This window comes from Sarcophilus harrisii, chromosome 2 (assembly GCF_902635505.1).
Source record: "Sarcophilus harrisii chromosome 2, mSarHar1.11, whole genome shotgun sequence".
NCBI lineage: Eukaryota > Metazoa > Chordata > Mammalia > Dasyuromorphia > Dasyuridae > Sarcophilus > Sarcophilus harrisii.
Window position 1 is genome coordinate 206,159,834 of NC_045427.1, and position 27,303 is coordinate 206,187,136.

The 27,303-nt window shown below is 34.0% G+C and overlaps 1 protein-coding gene and 1 long non-coding RNA gene across 4 annotated transcripts in view; one reads left to right on the top strand and one right to left on the bottom strand.

Moving 5' to 3' along the window:
* Positions 1-27,303, top strand: part of CDH13 (cadherin 13) — a 1,300,132-nt gene that overhangs the window by 683,857 nt on the left and 588,972 nt on the right. The gene's annotated exons all lie outside the window — the stretch shown is intronic.
* On the bottom strand, positions 1,748-26,646 carry LOC116420937. Its single transcript, XR_004231355.1, has 4 exons — positions 26,407-26,646; positions 23,519-23,626; positions 8,965-9,060; positions 1,748-2,483 (listed from the first exon to the last, which is right to left on the bottom strand). It is a non-coding gene; the product is annotated as an uncharacterized LOC116420937 (long non-coding RNA).

Consider the following 27,303-nt stretch of genomic DNA (forward strand, 5'->3'; position numbering starts at 1 on the left):
CCGGCATGGCCCCCCACACTGTTTGGTGGGAATAGGACATATATTTAGCAGACTCTTCTACATATGAAACTTTTCACCAGGATCAAGGTAGGTAGTTGGACAGCAAATAGAATGAAAAAGAAGGTTAAAAATATTCTTAATATCCAATATGATAAAGGGAAGGGTTTTTAGAATAAAGAATATAAATCAAAATAATTCAAAGTAAAATTGTATAAACAGAAAAAAAAACATATTCTAAGGGTTTTGTATGTTTGTTTTTAAGACAGAAACTTTGTTAAATGTATATATATAAGCTGTGTGTATGTCTACGTGAAATATTTGTCACAAAGGGAGGCTAGCATGGAAATCTCCCTCTCTATTTCCCTCTCCCCAAGGGATACTTTGATTCCTACCCAGAAGAGAGCAAGAGAAGGATCATCAAGTCCGGCTGCTCTGCTCTTCTGAAAGGGTAGACAGTTATCAGTCTACCAATAGTCAATGCTTATTAAGCACCAATTATGTACCAAGTACTGTGATAAGTGCTTGAGATGTTGTTTTTTCCTTTGTTCTCAAAGAGGACCATGCCATTGGTGAGGTGATGCTATGGCATGCAAGTGAATTGGATTTATTTGAGAAAGGGTCACCTTTTTAAGCTGGGATTTTTAACAGATCTCACTTTTCAAGTGCTTGGAATATAAAAAGAGGCAAAAGATAGTTCTTGTCTTCAAGGAGCTTACAAGTTAGTTGAGGAGACAACGTGTATATATTATATTATATTGTATTATATTATATATGTCTCTGTATGTATATGTACATATATATATATATATATATATATATACACACAAGATAAACAGGAAATAATTAACAGAGAGAAAACAATGAAATTAAGAGAGATTGTGAAAGGCTTCCTGAAAACAGTGGAATTTTAATTGGGACTTGAAGTCAGAGAGCTGGAGCGAAAAGTATTACAGATGTGAGACATAGAGAAAATGCCTGGAGCTGAGAGAGTCTTGTTTGTGAAATAGCCAAGAACCCAGTGTCACTCGATTGAAAAGTATGTGAGAAAGAATGAGACATTAAAAAAAAAACAAAACTGAAAATGTAGGAGGGGGCTAGGTTATGAATTATCAAACAGAAGGCTTTCCATTTACTTGTAGGGGCCATAGAAAGTCACTAAGTTTGTTGAATTCAGGTGGGGTTGGGGGCAGAATGAGATATGGTGAGATCTGCACTTCAAGAAAATCATTTTAGTGGCTAAGTGGAGGATGAATGGAGTGTGGAGAGCCTGAGGAGGGCAGACGCATTGGCTGGATATCATAATCAAGGTATGGACTAATTAGGCCTGAACTAGAGTATGACAGTATTAGAGAAGGGAGCATATTCAAAAGAAGTTGCAAAGGTAAAATTAACATGTCTTAGTAATAACTTGGATATGAGGCTTGAGAGATAATGAGACCAGCATGACTTAGTAGGTCAGCCTGAGGGACAAGGAGAATGGTCTTGCCCTCTATAATACAAGGGAAGCTAAGTGTGTGGGAGGGTTTAAGAAGAAGGATAATGAATTCAGTTTAAAACATATACCTAAGATGTCTATGTACCATACAGTTGTCTGAAAGGTATTGCTTTATGAATCATGTTGGGAGAGAAAAATCAGAACAAAAGGAAAAAAAAAAAAAAAAGCATGGGAGAGAAAAAACAAAACAAAACAAAGAAGTGAACATAGCATGTTTTGATTTACTTTCAAACTCCATAGTTTTTTTTTTTTTTTTTTTTTTTTTTCTGGATGCAGATGGCATTTTTGTCCAAAGTCTATTCCATAAAGCTTTGGATCACCGAGGAAATGCAAGTTTGTAGGTCAGCAAAGGTATTGGGGTAAAATAGAAAGATTGGAGGTTCATCAATATGTAAATGATAATTAAATTCATAGGAGTTTAGACTAGGATTATATCTGCCCTCCAAATACTTGTAGTTTAGGTGAAATAATATTTGTCTTCGGTTCAAATTTATTTCCTGGTTGTTATAATCTAACAAGAAAAAAGGTAGCCCTAGCTTATATGCTAAAACCTGACTCTTTTCCAACAAATGCTAATTCTACAAAAGACTATCACAAATAATGAATAATGAGTAAACCTAATTATCGTGCAGGCAGCAAACAGAAATCAGAGAAGTTATACAGATTAGAATATATAAGATAATGAACAGAATGAATGACTATTCTACTGGTGAGACACTTCAGAAAATCTAGAGTCCTTGATCTTTTGCAAGGGACATTCTCCAATGTTTCTAGGAAAGCAGATTAGAAAAAAGTACTATATTGGGGAACTAACTTTTCTGTACATATTGGCTCCCAAAGTTTGTTCTGTTTCTTTCCAAGTTTCTCCCTGAAGAGGTTCTAGAACCACGTGTCTTCTTTTGAAGCAAGAAGGAAGAAAGTCTCTTTTCTTAGGTATTCTTGTATCAATTCTATTCCTTATGCAGGCATGAATAAGTTGTCTTTTTCTCTGTTAAAAGAAAAAAAAAAATGTTCAGATGTTAACCCTGATTAATGAGGCAAAACTCAGGAAAAAGAGAATTAAAATGAGTTTTTTGAAAAAAAAATCAGGACAGAAAGATAGTGATGGACTGATACCTAGAGATAAACAAATTATCTAAGATGAACCCAGTTTTTGTTGATAACTATCATAATGACATAGACAAATTTGATAGATCCATGATAGCAAAAAGGGAGGGTTCCATGTATATCAGCTTCTCCTCAATTGCCAATAAGTACTAACAACTGTGTGTAATACAAAGTTTTGCAGACTGGGTAACACTTCAAATAACAGAGCTTACCTCAACACTGATTGACAAGAAGGACTTGGAACAATGGAATTACTGAGTCAGCATGACTTTTTTTTTTCTTTGAGAGTATGATTCAGTCTGTATTTAGACACATTCAATTTCTTCTCTGAATATGGATAAGGTTTTTCATCATAAGTCCTTCAGAGTTTCTATGGATCACTGTACCACTGAGAATAGCAAAATCATTTACAGCTGGTCATCCCAAAACATTGCTATTTCTTTGTATACAGTATATTTCACTTTGCTTGAGTTCATGGAGGACTTTCCAGGTTTATTTTTCTAAGAGCATTGTTATCACTCCCCATAGAACAAAAATATTCTATGACAGCCATATAAGACAATTTATTTAGCCATTCCCCCAATTGCTAGGCATCCCCTCTACTCCTAGTTCTTTGCCCTGAGAAGAGAGCTGTTACAAACATTTTTGTACATATAAGTCCTTTACCTTTCCCCCTCCCCTTTTTAAAAATCTCTTTTGATACTCATGCCTAATAGTGCTATTGTTAGGTCAAAAGATATGCATGAATTTATAGCCTTTTAGAAGTAGATCGTATCTTTTCATCATTTATCAACTGGCGCATGGTTCTTGTTTTTAATAAATTTGATTCACTTCCTTGTGTTTGAGAAATAAGATCTTATCAGAGAAACTTGCTTCATGATGCTTTTACAATTACTAATTGTATTTACCCCATTTATTCTATTCTGTCTCTCCTTTCTTCCTGACCATCCTTAAAAGTGTTTTGCTGTTGACCATTCCCTCACCCAATATGCCCTATCTTTTATAACTCTTCTCCCTTTCTCATATCCCTTTCCCCTCCTATTATTCTGCAAAGTAAGATATATTCCTATACCGATATTCAGAGTATGCTGTTCCTCTTTGAGCCAATTCTGATGACAGCAAGGTTCACTTATTCATTCGATCTTCCCCTTCTTCTCCTTCACTATAAAAGATAATTTGCATCATTTCATTTCTCCCTTTTCCTTTCTACTAGTACAATTCTCTCTGCCTCCTTAATTTTGTCATTTTTTTAAGATCCCTTCATATTCAACTGACACCTGTACCCTCTGTTTATTATGGCAGTTCAAGCTGCCATAATAATGAGAAAGTTCTAATAAGTTACAAGTATCATCCTCCCACATAGTAATATAAACAGATAAACCTAATTAAGTCCCTTATGATTTCACTTTCCTGATTTCCTCCTTATATTTCCCCTGCCTCCTGTATTTAAAAATCAAATTTTCCATTGCGCTCTGGTCTTTTCATCATAAATGTTTGAAAACCCTCTATTTCACAGAATTTCCACCTTTTCCTCTAAAGGATTATTCTCACTTTTGCTGGGTAGGTAGGTAAGGAGGGAGGAAGGGAGTAGGAAGAAGACGAGGAGGTAGGGAAGGAGGAGAAGCAGGTGATTATGGTTCCGATGATAACATGGAAGATGAAGCGACCAGGAGGTGGAGCAGGAACACTGTGGTCTTGAAGTTAATCTTGAAGACTTGATTTTGAATCCCAATTCTGATACTTGCTGACTATATATGTATGAGCATGTGCTACCTTCCTCTCCTGAATCTGTTTCTCCATCAGTGAAAGAAGGTAACCATACTCATTGTACCACCTCACATGGTGGCTAGAAAAAAAGATTTGTGTAAATCTAAAAATGCTCTAGCATCTATTAAGAGTTTAATTTAACCAAAGCCAATGCAATTGTTTTTTGACTGTTGTGCCATTGTCCTTATTTTGCATCACTCATATTATGTCATTAATCATTTCCATTTTTAAATTGAAAATAATTAAATATTTCCTAATAGAAAACTTTATCAAGCATCTGTTTAAGATCCTCAACACCAAAAGTTCCAATATCCCAGCATGTAGCACCTCACTTTATTTTATTTTATTTTTTATTAAAGCTTTTTATTTTCAAAAAGTGAAGGGGAAAGGTATATATTAAGAATAATATGAAGAAATCCAAGAATTTGAAGGAGGAAACAAGGTGAAGGACTTGGGAGTAAAAGATCCTCAAAAGAAAAAAAAAAAAAAAAAAACAGAAAATATCTTTTAATGGAAATATACTTCAGATTACCTGGAATAAAAGGAAAAATAAATTAGTTAAGAAAATAATAACATGGTATAAAACCATAATTTGAGAATGATGGGGCTTCAATTACCCAGACACCTGCTGGAGCTCTCTCTTTAATCAAAAGTAGAACAGCTAATGCTTTTTACTTTGCTCAAAACATAACAAGCAATGAGGGTAACTGGTATTCTTGGCCTGGGTCTGACCAATGAGGAGGAATTAAAGGGAAATGATAAGATTCTCTCTCTTATGTGTGGGCAATAAAATAACAATAAATTATAATAATGACAATAATAATAGTGATCATTTGCATAAGGTTTGCAAAGAGATTTTATATTTGCAAGAGGTTATCTTGAATTTCATTTTATCAACACAGTAATTCTAGGAGATAGGTTCTATTATTATTCTAATTTTACAGATGAAAGGGGAATGACTTATTCAGAGTCACATAGCTAGTTGAGTGTTGGAGGATTTGAATTTAGATCTCACTAAGTGTAGAATTTTGAGAAGGCTAATATATTATGTAAGTCTTGGGTGAGATTATTTCCAAGGATTCAGGGAATGGGTTGGAAAGAACATCTCACCCATTATTCTTCAGAGATGGTCAGGACAAGAGAACTGGTATGCTAGAGAAAATAAAATTTAAAAATTCTAACAGAAATAATTCCAATAAGGAAAAAAGAGGTAGAGGTACCTAAAGGGACCAATGTAGATGCATTAGATTCTCTGATTGAAACTTAGATTTCTAAATCACAAATATAAAAGATAGAAAGAAAGGCAGTAAATAGAAAAGGAATACAAATGTGGAGCATATTCCTCTGAGAATGCCATCATATTTTCCTGGTGCAGGATGATAAATGTGGAAAGATGTTTAGAAGAATTGCACGTGTTTAACTTATATTGAATTATTTACAATATAGGGAAGGGAGGGAGGAAAGAGGGAGAAAAATTTGAAACAAGTTGTTGCAAGGGTGAATGTGGAAAATTATCTTTGCATGTATTTTGAAATTAAAAGGTAATATTATTTTTAAGTGGGGATATCATCATAAAGCTTGCAATGAATGTGAAGAAGAAAAAAAGTAAGATTTCTTTTAGCTCTAAGTCCATAACTTAGGGCAGAGGGACCAATGATGATGAATGAAAGAGAAAAGGCCAAATGATTAATTTCATTTTCTTGTGTTTTCTCTCATAAGGAGAATGGTAATGGTCCTTGGTCTGGAAAGGATAGAACAAACATGGTTAATAGAGAATGTAAACTCAAGACAAGTGAAGAGTTAGGAAAAGAGCACATATAACTTTACTCAGTGAATTCACACCATATTATGCCAAAATGGAATACATTTTAGGGAAATGAAAAAGTACTTGTAGATGTGATTGCTGAATTTTTATCAGTGATTTTTGAAATACTGTGGAGAATGTGAAAAGTTTTATAGCATTGGAGAAAGACAAATATTCCAATTTCCCTGAAAAAGTGAAGAGAAGATCTTTGTAAATTATATTATTATTGTTCTTCACGTTTATCTCTCAGGGGAAAATTCTAGAATATACACACACATGCACATATGTATATAGACACATATAACATACATGCATATATATAATATAATTGCATATATATATATATATATATATATATATATATATATATATATGAGAGAGACAGAGAGAACAAATTGTGGATGTCCAAAATGAATATAGTTATCATTGAAATCACAGTTTCACTAAGAAAAGGATATGCTATATAACATATATATTTTTTATGTTTTGCTTTGGCTTTAAGATTAAAGCATTTGTAAAAATTTACATTGTAATCTCTGTGGGACAAAGTGAAGAGATATAAGCTAGTACCATTAGGTGATTTTTAAATTTTTGAATACCAAATTGAAATGATAAGCAATAGTGGATTGATGTCTGGTAGAAGGGGATATTTTTGCAAGAGTGTCTTTTGCATGGCTCCTTGATCTTGTGCTCTTGAGCATATTTATCAGTGATTCATATAGAAACCATCTAGTAAGATGGAAAATTTCCAGACTCTACGTTTTTTCCCCCTTGACACTGGATTCTAACAAAATCACAAAGTTTAACTGTCTGCCCTGTTGGTACACCTTTCAGTTTCCCAAGGCATTGTCATCTGACTAGTCATTATATTCTAAGAATGTTTGACCTTTGTCTTGTTCCTCCCTGCTGTAACTTCAATATTTCTGAACATTACTTCTGAGTTCTCTTTAAGAGAACTTCAAAGTCTTTAAGATGTTATCTCCTCTAGTTACAGTATAAGCTCCTTTAGATGAGATCTCACTTTTCTCTTTGAATCTCCAGTACTTAGCACAGTTTTTGTGCTAAATACAAGTGCTTGGCACAAGCAAAGTATTAATTAAATTTATTCATTCATTTAATAGCTAACACAAAGGATGATTTAAGATCTTAAGAGATAAGATGACTCAAATTCAATAAAATGAAATTCACTGGGGTACATAGGTAGCATGGTAGATAAAGCCCTGCCCTTGGAGTCAAGAAGACTCCTCTTCATGCCTTGAAATTCAGTTTCAAATATTTATTAGCTATGTATACTGGGCAAGCCACTTAAAGCTTGCTTGCCTCAGTTCCTCTTCTGTAAAATGAGCTTGAGAAGGAAATGGTAAAGCAATTCAGTGTCTTTGCCAAGAAAATCACAAATGGATTTCCTAAGTCAGACACCACTGGAAAGACTGAACAACAGCAATAAAATGTAAAATTATATTTCTATATCTAAAAAAATCAACTGTAGAAGTACAATATTGAAACCATATAACTAGAGAGCAATTCATGGAAAAGACCAGACATTTTAGGATTGTAAATTCAATAAGTTTCAGCAGTGAAACATGGCAGGGTGTTTTGCCATAGGCTGAGTATTGTGCTCAAATCTGGATGCCAACTTATTTTCATGCATTGACAAGATGAAAAGTATTCAAAACAAAGTGATTAGGATCCCGAGAGACTTTTTGATCATTTCATATGGAAAGAGATTCAAATTATTGGGAATATTTATTGGGGATATTTGGTCTGGAAGTGAGAGAGAACATGATAATTATGTTTAACAAATTCAAGAATTGTTACAGGGAATAGATTAGAATTTGTTCTGATTAGACATAAAGATAAAACTAGAAATAATGGGTGTAGGGTAAGAGTAGGCATTCCAGAAAGACACAATTAAATCTTCTTGTAATTATAGATACTCAAAAATGAAATCATCTGCCTTGAGAGGTAGGAGGTGATCTTTACTAAATGACTTCAGGAAAAGGCACTTTTGTTGATGGGCACTTTGTTGGGATTATGATGTAGCTTCTTCTCCCCTTTTATTTTCTAGTTATGGATTGGGATTGATGATCTCTCATGCCCAATCTTGTGTTAAGCATTGTGGATTCAAAAAGACAAGTGAGTTAGGCCTGGATCTTAAAGAGCTCAGATTCTAATACAAAAAGTGTATGATTGTATGATTCTATTAATCATCACACAGTACCTTGCATTTGCATAGTACTTAATAATTTTCAAAACACTTTCATATCCATTATCTCCTTTTATCCTCACGGGATTTTTTCCCTTTTTCAATTCAATCCCAATCATCCTGCAGATATTATTTGAGCTATGTGCAAATCTCTGTGCTCCATCTATGTCTTATAAAATAAATTTGCATACTTATAATTTTCCTACCACCAAGCTAGCCCATAACATTTTCACTGACATTGCATCTATTTTTCCCCTGAAAACAAATTCACATTTTCATTCCTTTAGTCTTTTCCTTGTTTCATCCTTGTTTTTGATGTTTTGCTTGACTGAGCAGTTCTTCTAGACTTTCTTACGGTGATAATTTAATTAATATTTCCTTGTTTTCTAGAAGGGTGCCTACAAAGAGACCAAAAACTTCACAAATCCTGCCAAATAAAAATGCCTGTTTGCATCATCAGGACAAAAATATCTAGAAACCAGGTGTCTAGTAGTTTTTCTTAAAATGAAGATGAATGAGGCTAGTGTCAGACAAAGATCTGAAATCCTCTACATTGTGAAGTTTGTCTCTACTCCCTAGACTCACCATTCTGTAACCCTTCCACGTTCAGTGAAAATTCTTCCTTATTCCCCAGTTCTGTTTCAGCTGCCTTCCCAGGATCTTTCTGGACACTTCTTCACCCTTTTCTCATCAAAGAAGAGGACCAGTTATTTATACTTATTGAAAAAAAATTTCAGTTTTTCAGTATATCTATATCTATATATATAATTTTTGCTTTCTTTCCATGTTTTATTTTTAGGTGTCTTTACACTATAACTCTCCAATTCGTGGAATTCAACCCCTTTGCATCCATGTCAATTAGAATCCATCACTTCCTTTAAGACTTAGGTCAAGCCTCATCTTCTACATTAATTTTTTTTTTCTGTTGCCCCAACAAATAATGCCCTCCTTCCCTTCCTTCTCCTTTAAAAAAAATCCTTTCTTTTTTGTTCTTTCTTGTTGTATCTAAAATATTGAATGATGCTTCAATAGGTTTTAGGAGTAGAACGCTTGGTCTTGGACACAGACAATCACATACCCTTTAAGATATGTACAACCATGTTTGCCAGGCTGTTGAAACACTGTATAAAGATAGTGTTTTGAAAAATGCCCTTGCACATCTGCCAGAAGCATCTTTGGGCTGGTTTCCAAAAATCCATACTACCCCACATATGGAGTAGAGAAGAATTGGCTCCAAATTGTGTTTTACTTTCTTTTCTATGGCACCATGGAACACTGTTGATATGTATCCAAAGCATCATCCCAAAGTGATCTGCCATACTATGGATCATAACATATCTGGGCTCTTTAGGAAAAAAATAGTGAGAATTACATATGATACCTAGAATTCAACTGTTATGAGGTTCAGTATTTATAAAAGCTCTCTGCAATCTCTTTCACCAGAATTGTCCACTTAGAACAGTTGGAGGAAATTCAATGATAATAAGTCCTCCATGAGTTGTAACAGAAAGCCAGATCTCATAAAAGTGCCACTTTTCCAATTGCTGTGTCTTTGTGGTAAGGTGTTCATAATTTAGAGGGGATTTCACTAGCTGGTCATTTCAAACAACCACATGGTAAATTTTTTTTTTTGTCATTTTAATGCATTCAGTTTATGATGATAATCACATTGAATCAATATTTAAAATAGTTAATCAACTATGAATATTCAAATGTGAATGTAACACCTTAGAAGCCAAATAGTATTTTCCCCATATGGATAAATTTATATTCGTTCTTATAAAGAAAAACATGGCTTAACAGATTTTTGTGGCTTCCCTAGATTTAAGTAAAAATACCCTTTTTGAGATATATAACTTGAAGGGTCCCTAGAGATTATCATATCTAACAAATTCATTTTGTATTTGAGGAAACTATGGCTAGACTTTATTACTTGTCCAGTGCCTCATGAATAGTAAGTAGAAAACCTGAAAGCTGAATCTTAGCCAAAGTATCAGAAATTAAATCTTAAAGGAACCTCAGAGATCATTGAATATAGCCTGCTCATTCTACAAATGAGAAAACTATAGCTGAAGGAAGTTAATGACTTATTAATATCATTCAGCTAGTAAATGATTGAAGCCGAGTTTGAGCCCAGGTACTACTGATTTCAAGTATGCTGTTCTTTTTAAATATATTTTTTATAAAATCTTTTTTTAATGTCTTATTGTAGTAATTCTCCTTACTGCAATTATTTGTTGTTTCTAGGATTTATTCATTGACCTATTCCCTCTTTAGAATTACTCACTCAGGGGCAGCTAGATGCTCAATGGATACAGCACCAGCCCTGAAATCAGGAGGACCCGAGTTCAAATGTGGTCTCAGATAGTTAACACTTCCTAGCTGTGTGACCCTGGGCAAGTCATTTAACCCCAATTGCCTCAGGGGAAAAAAATACTTGATTTCCAATTACTTTTCACAGCCCTTTGTTTAAGGTGATTCTAGTGCATTTTTCTATCCACCACTCAACAATGCCTTTTATTTAGAATGTTTGAATCTCAGGATGATTCCATTATAGCGATAGCACAAATAACTCATGCAGTAATTTTTATTCTTTATTTTTCAACTCAGAATGAAAGGTTCTCCCAGTTTCTCACATGCCATGTCACCTCCTATTTCTGTGGCTTTACACAAGCCAACCTCAATGTATGAAATTTAATCCCTTCATATCCATCTCCACTAGAACCCATAACTTTCTTGGTTCAAACCTCATCTTCTCTCTATATATTTTTTCTTGCTGCCCCAACTAATACTGCCTTAACTCCATTCCTTCCTCTCCTTTTTAAAAATTGTTCCTTTCATTCTTATTCACTTTGGTTCATTCACTAGCAATTTCCACCAATTATTTTAAATAAGGGCACATGACATTATGCAACAAACTATGAATGTTGATAATATAATCAAATAAAACTTACAATCAAGTGTATAGGACCATAAGACCTAAAGTTAAAAGAGACTTAAGTAATCATATGGGTCAGGATTCTCAAACTAAAAATAGAAACCAGGCCTACTGAACTATACATAAGAATTCCTATAGGCCACATATTGATTTAGAAAACCACACATGATTATAAATTGCTTTTTTATTAATGTGTCAACCAACTAAAATCAGATAGGCTGCATTCTATTCTGGTTCTAGCCACACAAGACAATGTTGTGGGCTGCCTACTGACATCTCTGTTCTAGGTGTTGGGTTTATAATTAGGAAGAATTACGTTTAAATTGTACTTCAGATGCTTAATAATTATTTGACCTATAAAAGTCACTTTCTCTCATCCTTAGTTTTCTCATCTATAAAATGAAGAGGAGTGAGTTCTAGCTCTTTTATGATTCTGTGGCTGCTGTTGTTTTTTAGTAAGAAAACTGCTCAGTTTCTCTGCCTTCAAAATTTCAATATATTTCCACTGCATCAAAATGCTTCTCATATATTTCTTGATATGCATAGTCCTTCCTTGGCTACTTGTCAATTAGGAATACATGTTAAGCAGTTCAACTTAGAGGAAGGTAGTCTCACAGGAGATTAGAAGTGTAAGGGATCTGGAAAATATAAATAATTATAATCAGCATTACCTTTTGTGTTTTTTTTTTTTTAACAGTCAAAAATTTCTTAAACATATTAGAGAGAGAGAGAGAGGGAGGGACAAGGAAATGGATTCAATCAAAGTGGCCTGAATGATTAATGACAAAAGGTAAATGAATTTTTGTCAGATGGTTAAGAAGGAGACGGTATACTAAATATGTAAATATGTGTGTATGTAGTGGGGAGGGATATTGAGTGAGGAAGGAGTGAGTTGTGAAATAGTTGTAGTAAATTAATTCTTGCTTTTGGCAAGATTGGGGTCTTATCTCAGTCCTGCTCTCTTAAAATTAAATAAAAGATACATGGACGTAAGAAATAGCCCTGTATAGTAGACAGGGAACTAACTTTAGATCCTAGAACATCATGCATGGTTCAAACCTTGCCTTTGGCATTCAAGTCTTCCCTTTTCAGTATTTTAAGCAACTCAAGACTGCAGAAGGAAGTTGCAGAAGAAGTGCTAATGTATTGCAGTGGTAGATTACTATGCTAATCAAATTACATTGCCCAATCCCTCTCCATACACATAAGTTTATAGGGGCATCTTGTCAATGTTTTTTGTTTATTTGTTTACTTATTTATTTTAATGCATATTTCTTTATGAATCATGTTGGAAGAGAAAAATCAGAGCTAAAGGGGAAAATCATGGAGAAAAAACAAAAAAAGAAGTAATTTACTGATTTACATTTATGTAAGTCATGTGTTGATTTATATTCAAACTACATAGTTCTTTTTCTGTATGCAGATGGCGTTTTCTATCCAAAGTTTATTGGGATTGCCTTGATCACTGAAGTACTGAGAAGAACCACGTCTTTCTTAGTTGATCATCACACATTCTTGCTTTTACTTTTTACAATGTATGCCTGGTTCTGCTTGTTTTGCTCACATCAGTTTGTGTAAATCTTTCCAGGCCTTTCTGAAATCAGCTTGTTCATAATTTTTTATGGAACAATAATATTCCATTGCCTTCATATACCACAACTTATTCAGCCATTCCCCTAGTTGATGGGTATTTACTCATTTTCCAATTCTTTGTTACCACAAAAACAAAGAGCTGCTACAAACATTTTTGCACATATGGGTCCTTTTCCCTCCTTTATGATTTTCTTGGAATTCAGATCAAATAATGGCATTGCTGGGTTAAAGGGATATGCACTTTTATACTCTTTGGGGCATAATTCCAAACTGCTCTCAAAAATGTTTGGATAATTTCACAACTTCACCAATAATACACTAGTGGCCCCATTTTCCCACAGTCCCCTCAACATTTATCTTTATCTTTTTCCTTTTCATCTTAGCCAATATGAGAGGTGAGGTGGTATCTCAGAATTGTTTTAATTTAATTTCTTTAATCAATAGTGACTTGCACATTTTTTCAGATGACTATTGATGTCTTTATCATCTGAAAATTGTCTTCATTGGTGTATTCATCTGTAAAATGAGGTGGAGTTAAGTCAAAGAAAATTTAAGGTCTCTTCTAATGTCGGAATCTATGATCCAATAATGTGCTTATCTTCAATCTAAAACTTGTCATAGTATCACAGCATTTAGGTAAGTATTAAATTTAGTATAGTCCTTTTATTGTAGTAATATAAGGATTAATATTAGGTTTGAGAATTTTTACATTTAACAGGTTTTAGTCTCCATTTTATTTGGGATAATTGTTCAGAATTACATCAGCGGCTGGCAGTAGCTAGTTGACTCAGTGGATAGAGAGCTGGACTCAACACATGAAGACTTGACTTTCAAATTAGTGACTTCAGAGAGTTACTAGCTATATGACTCAGGGAGAGACATTTAAACTCTGTTTTAATCCATTAAAAACGGAAATGGCAAATTACTCCAATATCTTTCCCAAAAAACCCCATGGACAGTATTGATGTACTACGATCTACAGGGTCACAAAGAATAAGACATGTATAACTGAACAAGTCAGTGAGGCACAGACTTTTTGAACCTGGAGTCAGAAGGATCTAATTTCCATTGATAACTCAGACTCTTAGAGGCTTCGTGACTCTGGGCAAATCACTTAACCTTGACTTTCCACAAATTATAAAATATGGAAAATAATAGCATTCTTTTCATAGGGTTTATTATCTATATAAAATAATGTATCATGTTATTTTAATAATTGTATATATAATATAATGTGTTAAATGTCATGGTATAATTGTCTGCATATTTCATAATAGAAAAATATGCATATATTATCATGGTAGGATAATTATAAATATATAATTATGTGTTATAATACATAAATAGATATAATATCTTATATGACATATATGACATAATTGATATGCATTGTTTATATTGTATTGCACATGTGTCTGGATATATCTCATTAATTAAGGCATTTTGCAAATCTTAAAATGCAACATGAATAAGAGCTATTATTAGTAACAATAACTAATATTAATGACATTTAGCCCTTAAAGGTTTACAAAGTGCTCTAACATACATTATCTCATTGATTAGATGACAACTGAGCTAAGCAAAGTCTTTGTAAAAGCCATGCATCTATTACTTCTAGGTCTCCAGGGTAGATCTACTATTAGACCTCAATTAGAAATAGCCATATATTCTGCCCAACAGAGCTGTCTGAAATTGAGAACACATTCTAGCAATTTAAATAATTCACTTGTTCAAGGATTCATGATTTTGTTGGGTTCTCTCCTCCCACCTCCAATTTAGATCAAAATCCTCTACACCTTAGGAAATAGTTTTTGAGAGTTACCATGGCTGAAGAATTCCTCATCCTGGGCTGACTGTAGAGTTGAGCATTTCTGAACTGTTCTTGGTCTGCCCTCTGAGGAAAAGCATATAAACTGTCACCAGGTTACTACTAAAATCCTTTCTAGCCAGACAAAGCTTATCTTCTGGCAGCATATTCTTCCAGAGCTTCAGGTCACCTCTCTGTGGCAAAGAACCATCAGAGAAATCTTGAGTACTTCCAGTTGTATATGCTAATTAATACAGCAGGTTCCAAGAATTCTGGGCCAACTCTTATGACATTTAAGGATCCTTTTTTTCCTGGGTATCCAATGCTCCAGATGGTATATACACACAGAGTTTGTTTGGGTCATTTTTCTGCTTCTACTTTCCAGCAATTGTCAGAATGGAGCACTGCAAAAGCTTAACTGGAAAGACCCTAAGCAGCTGTGATACAAAATGTGCTGAGCTACTCTGGCCTCAGAAAAAACATTTTTCTTCTTTATGAATACAGTATGTGGTAGAAGTTAATGCACTTTTCATATTTTCTTTCAGTGCAATGCTAAGTTATTTGCACCAAGAAGAAATGGTAGTTGGGCTTCTAATTATTTCTTATCCCATTAAAAAACAGCTGAAGTAGTGGAAAGAACACTCAGCTGAGACTTGAGTTCTAATTCAGCTTTTGTGGCAACTAGCTGCGTGACACATAATAATAATAATAATAATGATAACTAACATTTAAAGAATCCATGCTATGTTTCAGAAACTGTGCCGAGCACTGTACAATTGTTACCTCATTTTATCCTTACAGCCCTGGGAAGGAGGTGCTATTATTATCCCCATTTTCTAGATAAGTAAACTAAAGAAAAGAAAAATTAAGTCACTTGCCCAGAGTGATAAAGTTAGTAAATTGGGTAAAGCTGAATTTTTGATTTAGTTCTCCTTGACTCCTAGGCCAGAAGTCTGTCCATGCCAAAATAAAGAAAAATAAATTTTAAAAAAGGTTGAATCTCTAAAGCTTAAAACTTGTCTTTTTGCTGAAAATGAGGTAAAGGTTGATGTTCAAGAGACTGCATAATGTAATAGAATATTGACTCAGAAAATAAGGCTTGTATTTCAGCTGTGTCAGGAAAAAAAGGGTTCAAATTGGTAAAATCATTGAACCTCTCTTCGAATCCCCTCTCCCTAGGAGGTAAAATGGTATACTGGTGGAAAACATGGGTCTTGGACTCAAAAGATCTTACTTCAGATTCTTTGCTCTGTCATTTTTTTTTTTTTTCCTGTGCCTTTGACCTCTGTCAGTTTTACTTCTCTTATCTGTAAAAAACTAGAGTTTCTTTGGAGAGGTAGGGAGAGACATCCTGGAGCCAATGTTCCCTCAAGATCCTTCTGGCTCCAAATCTAGGGTTCTATGGCCCTGAGGTCTATGACTATGAGCTGATCAATGGGGAGTCAAATGCTTGGCACAAATTTGCCCTTCAAGAAGCAAAAGCAAAACCCCCCAAAGACTGCACTCTGCATTGAACATGTTTTGTTCACATATGCACGTCATGAGATATTCACACAAACTTTTGTGTATATGCTTTATGTGTTGTTCAGTCATTTTCAATCATGTCTGACTCTTCATGACTGCATTTGGGGGTTTTCTTGGCAGATACTGGAATGATGGCATGTTTTCTTCTCTAGATCATTTAGCAGATGAGGAAACTGAGCAAACAATGTAAAGTGATTTGTCCAGGATTATGTAGCTAGTACATATCTGAGGTCGAATTAAAACCGCTCAAGATGAGTATTCTTGAGTGAAAACCCAGACACTTTATCCACTGTGCCACCTAGTTGCCTTTGTTTTATTAACATAAAGTAAATTGGGCTTTGTCAGTCTTTTGACCCAAAACCAAAAGATTGTAAGAGGGAATCCTACTTGTAGTCTGACATGCTTAAACAAGCACATTTTATTTTCTTAGATCACAGATGCTGCTATTAGTTTTTCATTTTTTATCTTTAATAGAGCTTCTAATAAATATAGACATCCCCCACCCCCATCATTTCTTCCTGTCATATTATATCTTATGTGTTCTAAAATCTTCCTAATGGAAACCTGCTCAGATAAACGTGAGCTTTTTTCTTCCTTGCAGTCTAAGGGCTCTGATTCCCTGCAGAGCTTTTTTTTTTAAACTAGCATTAGGGTTCTAAAGTTAACCAGAGCATTTATTGCACAGAAACTTCCGGTGAGTTACAAAGGGACATTTTTGAAAGGGAGTTGAGTGTGTCCCTGGACTATTATGGCTATGCCCTGAGCACTTGCAGTCATAGAATCATAGGATTGTGAAGTTGAAAAGGACCTTTGGGATCATCTAATCCACCCCATTTCTTTTTATAGATAAGGAAATTCAAGCCCAGAGATGATTACAGCTTATATGGGCAAGAAAAAAGAGTTCTAAAATTATGGAATTGGAGCTATGCTGCTGCTGCTAATTATTCCTTACAGAGAAAGCTATTGAAGGGCCTAATATTTGTACTCGGTCTCAGAGATTTTACCTTTTGGATGAGGCCATGAAGAACAAAATATAGAGATCCATCCCTAACTCACCTTCAGGGTTGAGCTATTTCTTCATTTTCTCTAGACCTCTGCATGGGAGGAAGCAGTTCAGTTTCACATTCTCTGACCTCAGGGATTCTGCTGTTCATTCCAAGGCAGCTTCCTCTTTTGGGAACATGGTGATATTAGCATTTAAAAATATCAAAAGGAAGAATCTTCCCTACTAACAATACATAAATAAAATGCATGTAAATGTATGCTTGTGTTATATTTATATAAAGACATATATGTATATGTGTATATGTGCATACATCTATTTATAATGTACAAAATAGTATTTAATACTTCCAATTAGACCTGGATATGATTCCTATAGTGTTTAATTTGAAAATTCAGCCTCTTCCTTCCTCTTAGGGAGCCAAGTAAATTTATCTATTTTGTAGAGAACAGGAGAAGGTAAATACCTTGACATTGTAACTCATATACTTTGCCCATCGTGGAATTTGAATAGTATATGGAAAATGAGTATTGAAACCTCTGATCTTCTCACATTGAAAGCTGCTCTATGACAAAGCTCTGTATGTGGTAGGATCGTGGAATCCAGTGGATCTCACATAGTCAAAGAAATTTCTGAATGCTTGGCATTCATTCTGAAAAAGTATCTCATCTAGCCATTGCCTGGACACTTTCACTGATAAGGAATTCAGTATTCTCCCTAAATAGGCAGCCATTCCACTTTGAAAAATTGCTGGCTTTAGTTATTTGCTACATTGAGTATTCTGCGTTCTTCTCTGTGGAGACATGATTATTGATGATGATGATGATGACGATGATGACGACGACTTGTTGTTTAATTTTGGTTTTATTTGGATCTATGGTTTTATTGGTACAAAGATAATTCCAGGGAAGTAAAACTCTTCCTGTATAAATCAGGTAAGTAATTATTCTTCAATTCATATTCTTACAGTTGCTTAGGAACATTGAAAAGATAAATGAGTTGCCTAGAGTCCTACAGCCACCATGTCATAGATAGTTCTTCAAATCACATCTTCCTAAATCTATGTGTCACATTTTAGCTACTATTACATGTGGCCTCTCCAACTGCCATACAGTATTTAAAAGTTTTTAACAGTTTTAATATACATGATTTCAATTGGATTTTATAGCAATCCTTAGATATAGGCACTAGGACATATTGTTATATATGGGGAAACTGAGGGTTAGAGTAATTAAATTATTTCTCTATAGTTATAGAACTAATAAATGCCAGATGCAGGATCCTCATGCCTATTCTTAATAGTTACCTATTTACTTTCATATCAGAGAAATTTAATTTACAGGTAAATATCCCTTATCCTACCATCCTTAACCATTACACAAATATGAAAAGATTTTAAAATGGCATAAGCATTGTGAGACTTAAAAAAGACAAATATCCTGATTTTTTTAAAGTGAAAAGTACTGATAAATATCAAGATTCTACAAAGCAAGGATTTTCAAACTTTTAAATTCTGTGATTATATAAACAATTTAATAACTTTCTCTAAGTCCAAATTATTTTCCCTGAAGGATTGGATTAGTTACAACAGGAGTGAATTAACATGTGTGTCTTCTTGCTTTTCATCCAACACTGAATTTTTTCATCTTTTAATATCTTTGCTAATTTGATGATTATAAAGTGATACTTTAGAGTTGTTTTAATTTGCATTTCTCTAGTTATTTATGATTTTGAAAACAATTTTAAATGCTGTTTGATTATTTGCATTTCTTCTTCTAGAAATTATTCATATACTTTTATTGGCAAATGACTTAATCTTATAGATTTGTGCTAAGTTCTCAAAGATTTTGAAAGAGCTTGTTAATATTCAAGACTGTTTATTTTTTTCCTTTACATGTTATCATTAGAAACCATTTGAACTACTTATATATTTTGTTTAGAACAATTTAATCTCATTGTCCTTCCCTTGCCACATTTTCTCCAAGCTCAGACGTAGATCTCTGGCCCTTATCTTACATGTATATATAGTGTTGCTTGAAAAAAGAAAGACTATCTTTTTATATAAACAAAAGTGAAAGATGACATGATGGAAGAATAAAGGCATTTGAGTGATATGAGATAAGATGAAGGATAAAAGGGACCTCTTATAGAATGACCTCAATTTTTTCAGGTTAAAATAAGGCGAGATTCTCAGCTCAAAGGAGGAGGGGAAGATGGGGAAAGTTTGAGCAGGAATTGCATATTTTGGAAATACTACTATGCTGAGTGGAGTAGTAAGTTATTTAGGGAGGTATAAAATAGAGTGCCTTGTCACAGTGAGGACCCAATGAAATTATATAGATATTTGTATAAAGTCATGTTCTCTTGAAAGCAAAACCATTCTTCTTTTTTATTCTTGGTATTATCTTTGATTCTTTGCTTTTTACTTCATCTTACATATCTAATTTGATGACAAATCTTTCCGTTTCTACCATCTAGTATTTCTCACATAGAACTCTTTTTTTTTTTTTTTTTATACACACAAAGGTATTGCCATAGTTTTGTTACTTACTACCTATTGACTGGACTCTTTGAAAGGTCACCTACTTCCTTTCCTTATATAATCTCTTTCTTCTCCAGTTTGTTTTTCACCTAGATGTCAATGTGATTTTTTTAAAGCTTAGACCTGAGCATATCAATGTCTTATTTGTTAAGCGCTAGTGGCTTACTAGTTCTTCTTTGATACAATAGAAGCTGATCTATTTGATTTAAAACTCTTCACACACCCTCAATCTGCCTCAATATCTCACTTTATCTGTAATTCCTCTATCTCTAATTGATTTATTAGACATTTAAAAGTGAATATATTTTAAGGAATCTAAAACTCAATATGTGTGGTAATAAACTCATTCTTTTTGCCCCCAAATCTCTTTTCCTCTAAACTTTCTTGTTTCTGTTGCACATACCACCATCCTTCCTGATGTGCAGGTTTGTAATCTTGGTGTTGTCCTATACTTCCCACCTTGACCCCAAACATTTAATTCCACCCATTTTTTCTGAACCCTATCTCTTTTACCTCTATATTTCTCCCATCTTGCCTGTTTCACTTTTATTAGTCATGTAGCCATCATTCTAATTCAAGACCTCATCCACTAAACTATTTCTTTTTTTTATTTCATAGCTTTTTATTTACAAGTTATATGTATGGATAATTTTACAACATTGACAATTGCCAAACCTTTTGTTCCGATTTTTCCCCTCCTTCCCCCCACTCCCTTCCCTAGATGGCAGGATGACCAGTAGATGCTAAATATTTTAGAGTATAAATTAGATACACAATAAGTATACATGGCCAAACAGTTATTTTGCTGTACAAAAAGAATTGGACTCTGAAATGACGTCCTTGAAGTTGTCTCTGTCTACACTTTCATCCCTTCTCCAAAGGATCCTCTCCTAGATAGCAAAATGATTTTCCCAAAGCACAGGAGTATATTTTGATGAATTCAACAAACTCCAATTGCTCACTTTTACCTTGGATCAGTAATAAATCTCTGACCTTTAAAATCCTCCACAATCTGCCCTCAACTTACCTTCCTGATCTTATTTTATAATATTCCCTCTTCTGCTGTCTATAGTCCAGAGAAGAAGACTTCCTTATTGTTCCCCTCCACACATGTAACTCTATCTTTTGACCCATGCCTTTATACTTATTGATTTTCTTGCCTCATATCTTAAAACATGCTATTTTCTTCTAAATTCAATTAAAATATCACTTTTTTTGGTAGTTTTCCTGGTCCCCAATTTGCAAGTGATTGCCACCAAAAATTACCTAGTATTTATTTTATATATGCTTACATATGTGCAGTTTTTTTTTTTCTTTTCTTCCTCCTGACACTTTCAAATAATTAAAAGCTCCTTTAAGCCAGGAATTTTTATATCTTTGTTGTATTTGTATCCTGTGATGTCTATCACATTGCCTAGCACATAATAAATGCTTGTTGTTCAGTTATTTCAACTGTGTCTGAGTCTTTGCGATGCCATTTGGAGTTTTCTTTGTTTTCCTTTTTCTTTTTTTCTTATTCATTTATTTAAAACTTAGATATAAAATAGAAAAAGGAAAAAAATTGCTATGTATACAGCAGAACATGAGAGGATTTTATATATATGTAAGAACAAATGAAACCAATATCTTTAAAAATAAATCAGAGGGACTGTATATATATATATATATATATATATATATAAAATTTCCTTTTCAAGAAATCCTATACATTAAATACTACACATTGTGTTTAGAGATGTATGTTTTTTGCTTCTTTGTAGGTTTTCTTTTGTTCCCTTGTGTGCCCTTTTTACTGTATTATTTTTTCTCCTTTACTCCCCTGCTCTCCCTCCCAAGAAGTCTCCAATTAAGAGTGTGAATACATATACTAATATACAAAAATACTCACATACATAGCAATACATGTCTGCCATTTGGGGTTTTCTTAGCAAAGATACTGGAGTGGTTTGTCATTTCCTTCTCCTGCTTATTTTACAGATGGGGAAACTGATGCAAAAATGATTGAATACCTTGCTCAGGGTAACACAGCTAGCATATATCTGAGGCTAGACTTGACCTCAGGTCTTGACTTCATGTCTAGTGCTCTGTTCATTAAGCTACGAAGTCACCCCTAAGAATAAATTCTTAAATAATAATTATTGAATATTAAAGTATACTATTTCCATAACAGCTCTGATAGTGATACTATATCTCCATAAAGAGATTCATTAAGGGGAACTACTATTACCTCTTGAGACTAATCTTTCCAGTTCTCTACTATTTTAATTCTGTGGTTGTTTTCTCTGACATGGAGTCATTATCTGTTTCTATTCAACTCTGTCTATTATTCCCTATTCTGCTTTCTATATAAAAGCAGAATAATAATGTAACTACTGACCAAGATTATGTACTATTACAATTAAGTATTTGTTAATTATTTTCAGTACCTCAGTTGAAATCTAATTATTATTCTCTATTTCTCTTGAGTATTCCAATATGGAAAAAAATATCCAATCATGATAAACCTCTATTTGAAATACCCTCATACAGTAGATATTGTAAGTAAGCAACTCTTTGACCTGAAAACATATTTTCACTACCTCTAATCAATCTTTTTACATCACAGTTTCATATATTCTAACAATCCTGGTTTCCCTCCTTTGAAAAATCTAGTTTGGAAGTGAACATTAGGATTAATTCTGAAGACATAAAGAAAATGATCAAGAATCAGGAAATGAAGCCAGTCAATTGCCAGGAACGCCCTAGGCCAAAAAAATCAGGTGATCTTGGCTACAGGCATATATTTGATATGTTTTACCAGTACAGATATTCAGACCTTCTTTTGGGTCTGTATTCACTTGTTACCCTGGGGGAAATGGAAAAAAAAAAAAAAGATCTTGTGGTAGTTCACATGTCCTAGTATCAGTCATCCAATCAATAAGGATTTATTAAGTGTCAGTCAACTTTACTAAATGCTGAGACTACAAAAACGGGCAAAAGATAGTCCCTGCACTCAAAGAGTTTCTCCGGTATTTTAATTCTAAACATGGATTGATTTCATTTCCACATGGGAAAGACAATAAACAAAGGACAGCACTTTACTGCCTCAAAATTCTAAAGGTTTTTTTTTCCTCCTTCCTAAATTAAAAAGAATAATAATTGATAAATAAATGAAACACTGATTTTTCTCTCAATTCTCCATGAGAGAATTTCAGGAATGATATTATGGAAACACATCATATATATTCACCAGAAATGGGAATGTGTTTATTTGAAATCCTCATTTCCATCAATCAGATGTCTTTATTTTTTTCTAGAGAAGCTAAATTGTACTTTCAGAATAATGCAGCAAAATAAGTATTAATCTTAAAAACCTCATTATTGAAGAAAAAGATTTTTGCAGCTACCAAAAATATCCCCAAAAGTTGGTAATGATAAAGTTCTTCATTTGAAAATTGTGATTAATGGAAACAACACAACCCTAAATCAAAGCCAGTGTCCTTATCCTCCATTCTTAAAATAGATTCTAGCATTGCTGATGGCATGGTGCAAGAACTAGAAAGACAGAGACATTTAGGGGCCCTCTCTATCTTGCCTTCCTTTTTGACAACATTATCAACTTCTTGCTTAGTCATTAAATTCACTGTTATTGAAAATTTCAAGGAGATTTTTCTGGTTTTTTAATTGCTATGAATGAAGAAACTTTCATTTCATTTTGGGGTACCAAACTCCCAATGGGCAGATACCTCCTACCTTATAATGTCCTTGAGGGCAGAATCCATATTTTCTTCATTTCTTTAGCCCACTGAGTGGACAGCTTGCACACAATGGGTGTTCAGCAAATGTGTATTGAATCAAAGACTGAAGGAATGAAATAAAATCAGTTGTATATAAGAGGGACAGAAAAGAAAAGATTTTGTGAATTTTGTGGGTTTTTAAAGTAAGAGTTATAATTTTGGCAATAATCAAGCATTTGTTCTTACACAAGAATCTTAGTCTTTCAACCAAAAAAAAATTATTAAACATCTAATGTATTCCAGGCCTTATGGTAGAATGTGGATGACCATTAGGAGTAATTTAAAGATCGCACCCAGCGTTTTCTGATACCTAGTTATAAATATATAAATTATATATATATATAATATATGTATATATATATACACACACACACACCTTTTTTACAAAAGCTTAAGTGAATCATGTTTTGTTTTAGCTACTGTAACCTATTTAGAACAAGAAATTGAAAGCCTCTTGGTTAAATAATGCATTGCAATAATTCATTGCACTAATATGACAGCAGCTTTCTGAAAGCTATATTTTCAAAAGATCAAGTCTAGCACAGTTCTGAGGGTATTAGAAAAGATCTTAATTCTAATCCTGGCCCTGCACTTGGGTGACCATGGATGAGTCATTTAACTTTTCTAAACCTCAATTCCTATATCTATAAAATGAATATGTTAATATCTCACAAGGTTATCTTGAGCAGATGACATTATTATATAAGCATTTGCAAATCTAAAAGCCATATGTAAATGTTATCTAATAGTATTATTCTAGAAGTTATGTCCTGGGTGGTGATTTTTCAGCAACAAAAATAACATTTATGTTGGATTCTATAGTGAGAAAAGAATGTAATAAGAATGAGGATATGGTAATCTGCATTTTAATCACCCCGACCCTGAATCATTGATTTTATGATCTTCTAAATCATCAATAACCAATCAACAGAATTTATTAAGCCTCCACTAACTGACAAGAACTTTTTCTAGGTACATAGGCTACAAATACAAAAATGAAACATTCCCTGACCTTGAAAAGTTCATATTCTATTATCTCGAGATAAATAATGATGATGCATGGGGGGTACTATGAACTATTGAAAGGAGGTAGCATTTGGCCTTTGCTTCAAAGGTAGTTCGGAATTTGAGGAGGGCCAAAAAAAATTATTCCCTGGATACTGGTTTCTTCAGGGAAAGTGATGTTTGATGTTCCCATCTATTTCCCATAACTTTCATACTATGGCTTTCTAGTGATAACATAGATTGCCAAGAAAGAGACTTGGACCATATAGAACATATAAAATTCTAATATTAACAAGATTCTTTTAACTCATCTACAAAATGTATATATACATGTACAGTTCAAACATATATGTATAAAAATATATGTGTGTACATATATGTATTTATATGTGTCTGTCTGTCTGTCTATGTATCTATCTGTGACCAAACAGATCAAGCAATCTGCTTTGTTTTGTTTGGTTGAGGCAATCAGAGTTAAGTGACTTGCTCAGGTCACACAGCTAGTAAGGGTTCTGAGGCTTCATTTCAACTCAGTTCTCTCTCCACTGTCCCACTTATCTGTCCACATTATCAATATTCAATGTCATTTAATTATATACATTTGCAGTTTTTAAAATCTCACTAATTTCTTTCATGTGTTTGGCATGTTGTAATTTTCAAAGCACTTGGTCATCCTCTCATCCCACCTTCACAATTAGACTGTGGAAATCATGTTGCAATCCCATTTTAGTGACAAGTACGACTAAATGAAAATGGAAATGACTGAGGACTACTAGGTTCTTGGCCATATCAGGCAGCCCCCATATCAGGCAAAAGTTACTACTGCAATTGGCAAAAAGAAACAATATTACAAAAACAAAAACAAAATTTCCCCTCAGCACAGCTGCATTTAGAAGTCAGGGTGAGCAGTTCTTCAGGCACTTGGGTGCTTGTCTGCTTGGCTGCCTCCAGAGCTGTTCCCACAGGAGGTAGGAACTGATGTGGAACCTCAGCAGCAGGTCCTCCAACTCCTGGGCACCTGGCCAATTTTTGCTCAATGTGTTTGTATGCTTCATCACAGTGACTTGTGGGGACTGATCCTTCTGTGAGAGGTGACTGGTTATGCAGCTCCACTGGCTTCTTGGTTATCTCTCCATTACTGCAGCAACAATGCTGTGGGATGGGTGAGGAAAGTATATTTTGGCAGTGTAGTTGTGAGCTGACCCTAAAGCTGAATTCCCCACCGTGGGAGAGACTCATGCTGTTCTTGTTGCCATGCTGAGCACCATGTGATTCCTGTCTGTTTTATTTCATGATATGAGTGAGAAATGCCTGCTGCTATCATATCTATACCTGTAATAGTTCTGGGAACCTATGAACATGTGGCCAGGATAGAAAGTAAAAAATAGGCAAGAAAAGTTGGTAGCTCTCTCCATCAGACAAACATTCAGTCAGTAAGTCAGTCAGCAAGCATTTATTAAACACTCACTATGATGCAGTTACTGTTTTAAATGCTGAGGATTCAATGAAAGACACATAGGATCTTTAAGAAGCATATATGTAATGAAGAAGACATATAAAGAACTAATTACATATGAGATACATTCAGAATAAGTTAAATTTCAGGGATTCCTAATTTAGTAGGCATTCTGGTACAAAGGAAAGCATGGTGATTCATGAATCAGAAGATGTTAGTTTGAATTTTGCTAGTATTTTAACTTCTCTGATCCCTGGATTTTTCCCATCCATGAGTTGAAACTCTTATCTGTGGCTCCAAGAAGCTGCAGCATTTGCAGCAGTCAGACCCTGTTAAAACTATCTCTACATATGGATCAAATTAGGTTGAAAGTAACCTCAAACCTGTCAGCAAATCTATGAAGACTTCCTCTGGTGGAATGGGCAGATGGCAACACTTTGTTTCAATGGCCATGAAGCCTACGAAATACTTGCAACGGAGTCCTTAGAACTTGGTTAGACACAGAAGTCTCCAAAGTCATCCACTGCATTCTGGGCCATCACCAGTCATTCTGACTCTTGGCTTGCCATTGGACGTTGAGGATTCTGGAAGAGAAAGTAAGGCTGATGACTTTATGAAATCCTACCTCATTTAAATATATTTCAGGCATAAGTCAACATCACCCGATGATATCATTGGTCTGCTTAGAAAAAAAGATTGAACAACAGTATAAGTTGAAAATATTTACATGATGTTCTAATATCCCTTTCAGCTCCGGAGCTATGATATGATTCTCCTATAGCTATATACATACAAATAACATGTGTATATACATATATACACACATATGTATACATTTATACAAACACATATACACACACAAATCTGATGCTATCAGCTTCAGTCCTCATTCTATATCCTCTTCTCCCATTTCAATCATTAGTTTATGCATCCTTAATATCATTGTTTGATCTAACAATTGCACCTTTTATCTGTTTAACCAGTTAACATCAGTGAACTTTTACAAAGGGGCATTTTCCTAGCATTTTGCCCAATACCAGATGCATTCCTTTCACATCATTTGCTTAATGGATATATCATTGGTATATCAACCCTTTGATCCAGTGGGTTAAATAGGTTACTCAAGAAGGCTAAAAGGATGTACTCTTCAATAAAATACTGTAGGATAAACATTAATCCCTGGACTTTTGGTGGTTTGTTCTTTTGATATTTTGAAGTTCATAAGACAGTTGCTCCTCTAATATCCTTTCATCTGAAAACTTGAAAGAATAGACATAGAA